This window comes from Pristiophorus japonicus, chromosome 1 (assembly GCF_044704955.1).
Source record: "Pristiophorus japonicus isolate sPriJap1 chromosome 1, sPriJap1.hap1, whole genome shotgun sequence".
NCBI lineage: Eukaryota > Metazoa > Chordata > Chondrichthyes > Pristiophoridae > Pristiophorus > Pristiophorus japonicus.
The window spans coordinates 371,203,647-371,217,753 of record NC_091977.1 but is presented as its reverse complement, the minus strand read 5'-3'; positions in this window follow the sequence as shown (position 1 = coordinate 371,217,753).

Below are 14,107 nucleotides of genomic sequence, written 5' to 3'. Positions count from 1 at the left end.
TAATAGGATATGTTGGTAGGGTTAGATGAAATGGGGTAGGAAGAGGCTCCTGCGAAGCATAAACACTGGCATAGTACATGTTGGGCCAAATGGCCTGTTTCTGTGCAGTAAATTCTATGTAACTGCCAATGATGTACTTTTGAAATGTAGTCACTGTAGGCAAACTGTTGCAATATAGGCAAACACAAGGACCAATTGGCACATGAACAACAATGAGACAAATGGTCAGATTTAGTAATGTTGGTTGAGGGATAAATGTTGGCCAAGACACAGGGGAAACTCTACTGCTTTTCTTTAACTAGTGCCATGGGATCTTTTATGTCGACTTGAAAAGGCAGATGAGTCCTCAGATTAATATCTCCTCCAAAAGACCATGTCAGTAAGGCACTGAAGTAGCAGCCTAGATTTTGGAGTCAAGTTCTGGAACGGGGCTTGAACCCACAACTTTCTTACTTGCAGGCAAGGGCACTACCACTGAGCCAAGGTTTACACTACATTTCTACTCAAGGCTTAGAAAAATAACTTGCAGTAGATGCTGCCTGGAATGGAGAATCTTAGCTATGAGGACAGATTGGATAGGCTGGGTTTGTTCTCCTTGGAACAGAAGAGGCTGAGAGGAGACCTCATTGAGGTGTATAAAGTTTTGAGGGGCCTATCTCCCTTGGTGGAGGGGTCAATTACAAGTTTTAAAGTGGTTGGTGGAAGGTTTAGAGGTGATTTGAGGGGAAACTTCTTCATGCAGAGGGTTGTGGAGATCTGGAACTCTGCCTGGAAATGTGGTAGAGGCAGAAACCCTCACCACATTTAAAAGGTGCTTGGATGGGCACTTGAAGTGCCGTAACCTGCAGGGTTACGGACCTAGAGCTAGTAAGTGGGATTAGACTGGATAACCTCTTGTTGGCTGGCGCAGATACGATGGTCAGTAACTCAGGGAATCGAATATGGCCAGAGTGATCTCCTGGACTAGTTTCGATCGCCTGGATGGGTCGGAGAGGAATTTTCCCAGATTTTTTTCCCCAATTGGCCTGGGTTACCTGTTTTTTTGCCTCTCCCAGGAGATCGCATGGCTCTGGTTGGGGTGGAGTGTAAACGGTTGCGACGCATGGGGTATCGCAATTGTGTGGGGTGGACTGGTTGGACCGAATGCTCTTTACCTTTCCACCATTGTTCATTGTTCATAGATTTTTATGTAACCTTCAGGACTGCTGACCGAGAGCCGTGTGGCTCTTTGACGGCCGGCGCGGACACGATGGGCCAAAATGGCCTCCTTTTGCGCTGTCGATTTCTATGTTTCTAGATCATCTGTTTTTTTTTAAAGAGATGGGGGTATGGGAAAAGGTAACATACACACTTACGATAGGATCTTGCCTTTACCCCTGACACCTTTCACTTTTCCCCTTCATATCAGATCTGCCCCAGGCTACACAGCTGACAAGAATGGGCATGGCATTGCAAATTAGCAATTTATTATGAATTATTTGGAGAGTGAGGGATCATTAAAAATAAGCAAACTGAATTTTGAATTATGCAGAGAAAAGACAGGTTAACTTTTTAGCTAGAACAGTCAAGCTCCTTTCCCAACCAGTGGGCAATGCAGGGTCTGGAGTGCTTGGTCTACATAGAAAATAATGATTCAATTTGGCATTTTCCCTTTATATATGTTTTGGGTGTTTATTGCTTGTACCTCTTTTAAAAAAAAAGGATCCCTTTTGTTGGATAATTTTTATTTAGGGTGAAGACACCCAGTATGGTCCTAACTCTTCAATGAAGAAGAGTGGAAGCCTCGAGCTGCCAATTCACGAACACCACAGGGAGAAGACAGTTGAGGAGGACTCTAGCGACGATTTTCCCAGTGGCTGATAGCAGGGAGATTTCTCTGTAGTTGCCGCAGTTGGACTTGTCCTCTTTTTTAAAGATGGTCACGATCACTGCATCTCTAAGATCTCCCAGCATGCTCGCCTCCCTCCAGTTGAGAGAGATGAGGTCATGTATTCGTGCCAGCAGTGCCTCTCTGCCATACTTCAGTGCCTCAACAGGGATTCCATCTGCTCCCGTAGCCTTGTTGTTTTTTAGCTGTCTTATGGTTTTTTCTACCGCATGCAGTGTTGGGGTCTTACTGAGGTGGTGGCGAGTAGCATGCTGTGGAATGTAGTCAAGAACTATTACGTATGCAATAAAGGTTCAAACTGAGTACTGTTTAACTAAGCAAGGTACAACCTTGGCTCTGCTTTATTTAGGCCCAAAGCGCCTGACTCTCAAAATGGCTGGCCCTTTTATACCTGAGCAGCACCATGTGCATGCTGCTCAGTGGCCTCCAACAATGACGCCATCTGGTGGCTATAAACAGAATGTACATACATGACAATACCCCCCTCTGAGATCTTATCACAGTCTTTCACAGATTGAAACAGTCTGGTGCTTTGCGCTCCCGGATTGACCGTCTCAGTTCGATTCCAGCCTTGGGTGAGTGTGCGGGGTCTGTTGTGGCTGATGGCTGGATGACTGACTGGTTGGGGGTGGCAGTGACCATGTCAGGAATTGCAAGTCCATTTTTATTGAACAGGTCCGTGATGGAAATTCTGGGTTCACTGATGACCCTTGAGTCCTCTGAAGACTGCTGGTAGGTTGGTTGGTCGTCAATGGTTTCTTCGTCTGACTGTTCTGGCTCGTCTGTGTGCCTCATCTTTGTCTGATCCATGTGTTTCCTGCAAGTTTTCCCATTCTTGAGCTTAATAACGAATACTCTGTTGCCCTCCTTGGCCATGACCATACCAGCGATCCATTTGGGACCCTGACCATAGTTCAACATATATACAGGATCATTAACAGAAATCTCACGTGACACAGTTGCGTGATCGTGGTAGGCCTGTTGACTTTGTCTTCTGTATTCAACATGATTATTTCAATCCAAGTGTACCAGAGATAGCTTGGTCTTAAGACCTCTTTTCATCATGAGTTCAGCAGGCAAGACCCCTGTGAGTGTGTGGGGTCTTGTCCTGTAACTCAGCAGTATGCAGGACAAGTGGGTCTGCAGTGACTCTTGGGTTACTCTCCTCATGCTTTGCCTGATAATTTGTACTGCACGTTCAGCTTGCCCGTTGGACGCAGGCTTGAACGGTGCTGACCTTACATGTTTTATGCCATTAAGTTTCACAAACTCCTAAAACTCCTGACTGGTGAAGCACGACCCATTGTTGCTCACCACTATGTCAGGCAGACCATGTATCGAGAACATGACATTGAGATTCTCTAGGTTTGCCGTGGACATATTGGATGACATGATTATGCATTCTATCCACTTTGAATAAGCATCCACCACCACTAAAAATATCTTGCCCAGGAAGGGACCTGCAAAATCTATGTGGATCCTGGACCAAGGTTTCGATGGTCATGACCACAGACTCAGCAACAATTCCACTGGTACTTTGCTGAGTTGCATGCAAGTGTTGCACTGATGCACGCATGCTTCCAGCTCTGAATCAATTCCTGGCCATCATACAGGGGACCTGGCGATGGCCTTCATCATCACTATACCAGGATGTGTGCTGTATAACTCACGCACAAACTTCTCTCTCCCTTTCTTGGGCATTACAACATGATTGCCCCACAATATGCAATCTGCTTGAATAGACAGTTCGTCCTTGAGATGAATGTGCGGTTTGGCCTCCTCGCACATTTGCTTAGGTATGGCAGGCCAATCCCCTTTGAGGATGCAACCCTTTACCACAGATAAAATCGGGTCCTGGCTGGTCCAGGTCATAAATTGTTGAGCCGTGACAGGGGTTCCTTCACTCTCAAAAGCATCCATGATTAACATCAGATCTGCCGGTTGTGGCATTTCCACCTCCGGTGTGGGCAATTGCAACCGGCTCAAAGCATCGGCACAATTCCCTGTGGCGAGTGACATAATCATAGGCAGATAATGTCAGCGTCCACCTTTGGATGCAGGATGAAGCGTTGGTATTGATATCTTTGCTCTCAGAAAACAATGAAATGAACGGCTTGTGATCAGTCTCTAATTTGAACCTCAGACCGAACAGGTATTGATGTATCTTTTTAACACCGTACACACACGCTAAAGCTTCTTTTTCTACCATGCTGTAGGCTCCTTCTGCTTTAGACAAACTTTTGGATGCATACGCGACAGGTTGAAGTTTCCCCGAACCATTGGCTTGTTGAAGTACGCAACCAATTCCATATGACGATGCGTCACATGCCATCGTCGAACTCTGGGCAGGACTGGAACCAATGCCCTCGGGGAAGTGTTTGCTAGTGCTGTTGGGGAGAATTAAAACTAATAGGGCAGGAGGGTGGGAACCTATGCAGCGAGACAGAGGGAAGTAAAATGGAGTCAGAAGCAAAAGGTATAAAGGAGAAAAGTAAAAGTGGAGGGCAGAAAAATCAAAGGCAAAAATCACAAAGGGCCACATTACAACATAATTCTAAAAGGACAAAGGCTGTTAAAAAAAACAAGCCTGAAGGCTCTGTGTCTCAATGCGAGGAGCATTGGTAATAAGGTGGCTGAATTAACTGCGCAGAAAGCTGTTAACGGATATGATGTAATTGGGATTACGGAGACATGGCTCCAGGGTGACCAAGGCTGGGAACTCAACATCCAGGGGTATTCAATATTCTGGAAAGATAGATTGAAAGGAAAAGGAGTTGGGGTAGCGTTGCTGGTTAAAGAGGAGATTAAAGCAAAAGTAAGGAAGGACAATACTGTGAATGAGGTGGAATCTGTACAGGTAGAGTTGCGGAACACCAAAGGGCAGAAAATGCTAGTGGGAGTTGTGTACAGACCACCAAACAGTCATAGTGATGTTGGGGATGGCACCAAACAGGAAATTATGGATGTGTGCAATAAAGGTACAGCAGTCATCATGGGTGACTTTAATCTACATATAGATAGGGCTAAACAAACTGGTAGCAATACGATGGAGGAGGATTTCTTGGAGTGTATAAGGGATGGTTTTCTCGACCAATATGTCGAGGAACCAACGAGAGAGCTGGCCATCCTAGATTGGGTGTTGTGAAATGAGAGAGGATTCATTAGCAATCTTGTTGTGTGAGGCCCCTTGGGGAAGAGTGACCATAATATGGTAGAATTCTTCATTAAGATGGAAAGTGACACAGTTAATTCAGAGACCAGAGTCCTGAACTTAAAGAAAGGTAACTTTGACGGTATGAGACATGATTTGGCAAGGATAGACTGACAAATGATACTTAAAGGGTTGACGGTGGATAGGCAATGGCAGACATTTAAAGATCACATGGATGAACTTCAACAATTGTACATCCCTGTGTGGCGTAAAAATAAAACGGGGAAGGTGGCTCAATCGTGGCTAACAAGGGAAATTAGGGATAGTGTTAAATCCAAGGAAGAGGCATATAAATTGGCCAAAAAAAGCAGCAAACCTGAGGACTGGGAGAAAGTTAGAATTCAGCAGAGGAGGACAAAGGGTTTAATTAGGAGGGGGAAAATAGAGTATGAGAGTAAGCTTGCAGGGAACATAAAAACTGACTGCAAAAGCTTCTACAGAAACGTGAAGAGAAAAAGATGTGAAGACAAATGTAGGTCCCTTACAGTCAGAATCAGGTGAATTTATAATGGGGAACAAAGAATTGACAGACCAATTGAACAAATACTTTGGTTCTGTCTTCACTAAGAAAGACACAAATAACCTTCCGGAAATACTAGTGGACCGAGGGTCTAACGAGAAGGAGGAACTGAAGGAAATCATTCTTTTCATTAGGAAATTGTGTTAGGGAAATTGATGGGATTGAAGGCCGATAAATCCCCAGGGCCTGATAGTCTGCATCTCAGAGTACTTAACGAATTGGCCTTAGAAATAGTGGATGCATTGGTGGTCATTTTCCAACATTCTATAGACACTGGATCAGTTCCTATGGATTGGAGGGTTGCTAATGTAACCCCACTTTTTAAAAAAAGGAAGGAGGGAGAAAAAAGGGAATTACAGACCGGTTAACCTGACATCGGTAGTGGGGAAAATGTTGGAATCAATTATTAAAGATGTAATAGCAGCGCATTTGCCAAGCAGTGACATGATCGGTCCAAGTCAGCATGGATTTATGAAAGGAAAATCATGCTTGACAAATCTTCTCGAATTTTTTGAGGATGTAGTAGAGTGGACAAGGGGGAGCCAGTGGATGTGGTTTATTTAGACTTTCAAAAGGCTTTTGACAAGGTCCCACACAAAAGATCAGTGTGAAAAATTAAAGCACATGGTATTGGGGGTAATGTATTGACATGGATAGAGAACCGGTTGGCAGACAGGAAGCAGAGAGTAGGAATAAACGGGTCCTTTTCAGAATGGCATGCAGTGACTAGTGGGATACCGCAAGGTTCAGTGCTGGGACCCCAGCTATTTACAATATACATTAATGATTTAGACGAAGGAATTGAATGGAATAGCTCCAAGTTTGCAGATGACACTAAGCTGGGTGGCAGTGTGAACTGTGAGGAGGATGCTAAGAGGCTGCAGGGTGACTTGGACAGGTTAGTTGAACAGGCAAATACATGGCAGATGTGGTATAATGTAGATAAATGTGAGGTGATCCACTTTGGTGGTAAAAACAGTAAGGCAGATTATTATCTGAATGATGACAGATTAGTAAAAGGGGAGGTGCAAAGCGACCTGGGTGTCATGGTATATCAGTTATTGAAAGTTGGCATACAGGTAGAGCAGGCGTTGAAGAAGACAAATGGCATGTTGGCCTTCATAGCGAGAGGATTTGAGTATAGGAGCAGGGAGGTCTCACTACAGTTGTATAGGGCCTTGTTGAGACCACACCTTGAATATTGCGTACAGTTTTGTTCTCCTAATATGAGGAAGGACATTCTTGCTATTGAGCGAGTCCAGCGAAGGTTCGCCAGACTGATGCCTGGGATGACAGGACTAACATATGAAGAAACACTGGATCGGCTAGGTTTATATTCAATGGAATTTAGAAGTTTGAGAGTGGATCTCGTAGAAACATAAAATTCTGATGAGACTGGACAGGTTAGATGCAGGAAGAATGTTCCCAATGTTGGGGAAGTCCAGAACCAGGGGTCACAATCTAAGGATAAGGGATAAGCCATTTAGGACTGAGATGAGGAGAAACTTCTTCACTCAGAGAGTTGTGAGCATGTGGAATTCTCTACCACAGAAAGTTGTTGAGGCCAGTTCGTTAGATATATTCAAAAGTGAGTTAGATGTGACCCTTACAGCTAAAGGGTTCAAGGGGTATGGAGGGAAAGCAGGAATGGGGTACTGAAGTGCATGATCAGCCATGATCATATTGAATGGTGGTGCAGGCTCAAAGTGCTGAATGGCATAATCCTGCAACTATTTTCTATATTTAAAACTAAACGTTTACATGGATCATAATGTACCAGCAGCTTGTTCGAGCAAAGCAGGTTGGTGCCTTTCTCGAAAGCTTTGTCTTGCAATGCGCCCCATACCAGCCTTTTCTTAATAGCATGTGCAGTGGTTCTAGTAAGATGCTCAATTTAGGTAGGAAGTTACCAAAGTAGTTGAGTAGACCAAGGAAGGAACGCAGCTCCATCACATTCTGCAGCTTGGGTGCATCGTTGATGGCCTTGGTTTTCTCGCCAGTAGGTCTGATGCCATCAGCTGCGATTTTCCTCCCGAGGAATTCGATCTCCGGTGCCATGAAGACGCATTTGGAGCATTTCAGTCTGAGTCCTACTCTATCCAAACTCAGTAGAATCTCTTCCAGGTTGTTCAGATGTTCTTTGGAATCACGACCGGTGATCAGGATGTCATCTTGGAACACGACGGTTCTGGGAATGGACTTCAGTAGACTTTCCATATTCCTCTGGAATATTGCTAGAGCCGAGTGAATTCCGAAAGGGCACCTGTGGTAAATAAACAGTCCTTTGTGCGTGTTAATGCACGTAAGTCTCTTTGACGTCTCGACCAACTCCTGTGTCATATAGGCCGACGTCAAGTCCAGTTTTGTGAACGACTTCCCTCCGGCTAGTGTTGCAAACAAGTCATCAGCCTTCGGCAACGGGTTCTGATCTTGTTTCGAAACCCAATTGATCGTAGCCTTGCAGTCTCCACAGATTCTGACTGTGCCATCACTTTTCAGCACAGGAACAATGGGGCTGGCCCATTCATTACATTCGACCGGTGATATGATCCCTTCACGCTGGGGTCTGTGCAGTTCAATTTCGACCTTCTCCCTCATCATATGTGGCACTGCCCGAGCTTTATGATGGACGGGTCTTGCATCTGAGACCACGTGGATCTGCACTTTGGCTCCCTTGAAGTTGCCGATACCCGGTTCGAACAGCGAGGGGAACTTGCTCAATACTTGGGCACATATATCTTCCTCCAATGACAACGCCTTTATGTCGTTCCAGTCGCATCTGATTTTTTCCAACCAGTTCCTGCCGAGCAGCATTGGGCCATTGCCTGGAACAATCCACAGCAATAACTCGTGAACCGTACCGTTATATGACACAATGATTTGTGCACTGCCATTCACCTTTATCAGTTCTTTGGTGTACGTGCGCAGTTTGCTGTTAACAGGGCTCAGCCTAGACCTCACAGTTTTAGTATCCCACAGCTTATTAAATGTCCTCTCGTTCATGATCGATTGACTCGCCACCGTGTTAAACTTGACATTAATCAAAATTGGTTTACTCTTGGTTATGAAGGAGTACAGTCCATACACTTCCTCCTCTGTCATCTCGGATTGCGCATCCGGATCCGTGCTAGTCTGACTCTCATCCTCCACGTGGTGTGTCGCTTGCCCATCTGCGGACACTTGCGCTGGAGTGCCCCACTCTCAGACAGCCTTTGCAATATATTGCTTAAATCGGCACTGCTGGTGCCTGTTATGTATGTATGTAGACCTTACCCAAATGTAAGACTTGCCACTGGGTCCATACCTGTGGGAAACTTAAGAGTCATCTGTGCACCCTGGTGCAAGCAGGTATAAAAGATGATTCACCATGCTGCTTCCTCACTCTAGAGTCTGAATAAAGAGACCAAGGTCACAACATTTTCAGCTTGCAATATAGTCCTATGAATTTATTCTGAGCATAACAAATTGGTGACGAGTAACGGATCACGAACTTTCACACGGTAATGGCTGCCGTTGGTATTCTTGAGAGATTTGTTGAGGGCGATGATTGGGAAGCCTTCGTTAAGTGCCTCGATCCAGTACTTCGTGGCCAACAAATTGGACAAGGCTGAGACGGCGACCAAGTGCAGGGTGATTGTCCTCACTGTATGTGGGTCATCGGTATATGGCCTCCTTAAAAATTTGCTGGCACCGGTCAAAATAATGGACAAATCTTACGCAGAAGCTGTGTACGCTGGCCAAGGAACATCTCAAGCCAAAGGAGAGCATCCTGATGGACAGGTTCCGCTTTTACATGCACCGTCGCTCCAGAAAGTGGCAAGTTTTGTTGCTGACCTAAGACGCCTTGCAGGTCAGTGCGACTTTGCAGGATCCTTGGGGGAAATGTTGCGGGACTTTTCATGCTTGGAATTGGCCACGAGGTCATCCTTCGCAAACTGCTGTCTGTCGAATCCCTAGATCTGAGCAAGGCCATCAAGGTAGCCCAAACCTTCATATCCACGAGTGATAACACGAAACAGATATTTTCACAGAATCGAAGCTCACCGGCGACCACCGTGCACAAAATAATGTTTGCAGCAGGTAGAATGGCACAAGGCAGGGCCCACCTGATTGCAGAGGCCAGACCTAGGCCTAGAGTGACTCAGAGTCCGCCGTGGGGCATGAATGCGTACCATGTTGGCGTTGCGGGGGCAGCCATAAAGCTCATCAATGCAGATTCAAACCCTATGTGTGCAAGGGCTGTGGAACAATGGGGCACCTCCAGCGAATGTGCAAACGATCTTGACTCACCACGTGGCAGAGTCAGGAGAGGACGACCGATCCTGCGAGGATCACAATGAACGAGCAGGAGAGGCAACTGAACTTGAGGATGAAGAGGAAGTATGAGGAAGATGAAAAGGTTGGTGTAAATTACTAGTGTCAATTTCTAGTAGCTTCTAAAGGTAAAATAAGATTACAAGTATAAGTAAAACTGCAATATTAAACATAGGATTCTTGTAGGTTAAAGCAGAGACAAACAAGCAAGCTAGCTTAGTTAATTGGACAGCTAGTAAAAACTGGTTCCCTAAACAGGCCAGTGGTGAGTCAGCTAGGAAGAGTATAAAAAGAGGGGGCTTGGTGCAGTCTTGCTTGGAGTGCAGCGGCAGGTCAGAGTGCAAAGGTAAGAGTTTGGTAAGTGGGAGATTTCGGGCAAGTGGGAGCGGGAGGTGTTGCTTTGTCTTGTTTTCCCAACTAGTGCCGACTCCCCAACCTGAGAGGAAAAGAAAACAAAGTATGACGTCACAGCAAGAGGTTCGGGGACGTCGGAGTGGCCTATAAAAGCCAGCTGGTATAGTTGCAGCAGGGAGAGAAGGCAAAAGAGAAATAGAAAGAAATCGAAAGGTGACGTCACAGCCAAGGGGGTAAGTGATTGGCTGGTGATTGGCGAGTAGTTTTTTCTTTTTCTTTTCTTTATCAGTAAGTAACCTTTAGCATTATTGTTGCCAAATTAAATTAATCTAGGGGTTAAGTCATGGCAGGAGAGATCGGACACGTATTATGCTCCTCCTGTACTATGTGGGAAGTCAGGGATGCTTCCAGTGTCCCTGACGACTACATATGCGGGAAGTGTATCCGGCTGCAGCTCCTGACAGACCGCATTGCGGCACTGGAGCTGCGGGTGGATTCACTCTGGAGCATCCACAAGGCTGAGAATGACGTGAATAACATGTTTAGTGAGTTGGTCTTACCGCAGGTGAAGGTTACACCGCCAGATAGGGGATGGGTGACCAACAGGAATAGCAGCGGAAGGAAGGTAGTGCAGTGGTCCCTTGCGGTCATTCCCCTGCAAAACAGAAATACCACTTTGGGTACTGTTGAGGGGGTGACACATCAGGGGAGGGCAGCAGCAGCCAAGTCCATGGCACCGTGGGTGGCTCTGCTGCATAGGAAGGCAGGAAAGAACATAAGAACATAAGAATTAGGAACAGGAGTAGGCCATCTAGCCCCTCCAGCATGCTCCGCCATTCAACAAGATCATGGCTGATCTGGCCGTGGACTCAGCTCCACTTACCCGCCCGCTCCCCGTAACCCTTAATTCCCTTATTGGTTAAAAATCTATCTTTCTGTGACTTGAATACATTCAATGAGCTAGCCTCAACTGTTTCCTTGGGCAGAGAATTCCACAGATTCACAACCCTCTGGGAGAAGAAATTCCTTCTCAACTCAGTTTTAAATTGGCTCCCCCGTATTTTGAGGCTGTGCCCCCTAGTTCTAGTCTCCCCGACCAGTGGAAACAACCTCTCTGCCTCTATCTTGTCTATCCCTTTCATTATTTTAAATGTTTCGAAAAGATCACCCCTCATCCTTCTGAACTCCAACGAGTAAAGATCCAGTCTACTCCATCGATCTTCATAAGGTAACCCCCTCATCTCCGGAATCAGCCTCGTGAATCGTCTCTGTACCCCCTCCAAAGCTAGTATATCCTTCCTTAAGTAAGGTGACCAAAACTGCATGCAGTACTCCAGGTGCAGCCTCACCAATACCCTATACAGTTGCAGCAGGACCTCCCTGCTTTTGTACTCCATCCCTCTTGCAATGAAGGCCAACATTACATGCGCCTTTCTGATTACCTGCTGCACCTGCAAACTAACTTTTTGGGATTCATGCACAAGGACCCCCAGGTCCCTCTGCACCGCAGCATGTTGTAATTTCTCCTCATTCAAATAATATTCCCTTTTACTGTTTTTTTTCCCCAAGGTGGATGAACTCACACTTTCCGACATTGTATTCCATCTGCCAAACCTTAGCCCATTCGTTTAACCTATCTAAATCTCTTTGCAGCCTCTCTGTGTCCTCTACACAACCCGCTTTCCCACTAATCTTTGTGTCATCTGCAAATTTTGTTACACTACACTCTGTCCCCTCTTCCAGATCATCTATGTATATTGTAAAATGTTGTGGTCCCAGCACCGATCCCTGCGGCACACCACTAACCACCGATTTCCAACCTGAAAAGGACCCATTTATCCCGACTCTCTGCTTTCTGTTAGCCAGCTAATTCTCGATCCATGCTAATACATTTCCTCTGACTCCGCGTACCTTTATCTTCTGCAATAACCTTTTGTGTGGCACCTTATCAAATGCCTTTTGGAAATCTAAATACACCACATCCATCGGTACACCTCTATCCACCATGCTCGTTATATTCTCAAAGATTTCCAGTAAATTAGTTAAACATGATTTCCCCTTCATGAATCCATGTTGCGTCTGCTTGATTGCACTATTCCTATCCAGATGTCCCGCTATTTCTTCCTTAATGATAGTTTCAAGCATTTTCCCCACTACAGATGTTAAACTAACCGGCCTATAGTTACCTGCCTTTTGTCTGCCCCCTTTTTTAAACAGAGGTGTTACATTAGCTGCTTTCCAATCCACTGCTCCCTACCCAGAGTCCAGAGAATTTTGGTAGATTATAACGAATACATCTGCTATAACTTCCGCCGCCATCTCTTTTAATACCCTGGGATGCATTTCATCAGGACCAGGGGACTTGTCTACCTTGAGTCCCATTAGCCTGTCCAGCACTACCCGCCTAGTGATAGTGATTGTCTCCAGGTCCTCCCTTCCCACATTCCCGTGAACAGAAATTTTCGGCACAGTTTTGTGTCTTCCAGTGTGAAGACCGAAGCAAAATAATTGTTTAAGTTCTCAGCCATTTCCACATTTCCCATTATTAAATCGCCCTTCTCATCTTCTAAGGGACCAACATTTACTTTAGTCACTCTTTTCCCTTTTATATATCTGTCAAAGCTTTTACTATCTGTTTTTATGTTTTGCGCAAGTTTACTTTCATAATCTATCTTTGATTTCTTTATTGCTTTCTTAGTCATTCTTTGCTGTCATTTAAAATTTTCCCAATCTTCTATTTTCCCACTAACCTTGGCCACCTTATACGCATTGGTTTTTAATTTGTTACTCTCCTTTATTTCCTTGGTTATCCACGGCTGGTTATCCCTTCTCTTACTGCCCTTCTTTTTCACTGGAATATATTTTTGTTGAGCACTATGAAAGAGCTCCTTAAAAGTCCTCCACTGTTCCTCAATTGTGCCACCGTTTAGTCTGTGTTTCCAGTCTACTTTAGCCAACTCTGCCCTCATCCGACTGTAGTCCCCTTTGTTTAAGCATAGTATGCTCGTTTGAGACACTACTTCCTCACCCTCAATCTGTATTACAAATTCAACCATACTGTGATCACTCATTCCGAGAGGATCTTTTACCAGGAGATCGTTTATTATTCCTGTCTCATTACACAGGACCAGATCTAAGATAGCTTGCTCCCTTGTAGGTTCTGTAACATACTGGTCTAAGAAACAATCCCATATGCATTCTATTAATTACTCCTCCAGGCTACCCCGTACGATTTGATTTGACCAATCGATATGTAGGTTAAAATCCCCCATGATTACTGCCATTCCTTTTTCACATGCCTCCAATATTCCCTTGATTATTGCCCGTCCCACCATGAAGTTATTATTTGGGGGCCTATAAACTACGCCCACCAGTGACTTTTTCCCCTTACTATCTCTAATCTCCACCCACAGTGATTCAATATTTTGTTCATTCGAGCCAATATCGTCTCTCACAACTGCCCTGATATCATCCTTTATTAACAGAGCTACCCCACCTCCTTTCCCTTCTTATCTATCTTTCCGAATTGTCAGATACCCCTGTATGTTTAATTCCCAGTCTTGGCCACCCTGCAACCACGTTTCTGTAATGACCACCAAATCATACCCATTTGTAATGATTTGTGCCGTCAACTCATTTACTTTATTTCAAATGCTGCGTGCGTTTAGGTAGAGTGTTTTAATACTAGTTTTTAATCCATGATTTTTAGTTTTGACCCCTCCTGCAGCCCCTTTATATTCAGTGGCCCTTTTTGTTTTTTGCCTTGGGTTTCTCTGCCCTCCACTTTTACTCATCTTCTTTCTGTCTTTTGCTTTTGTTT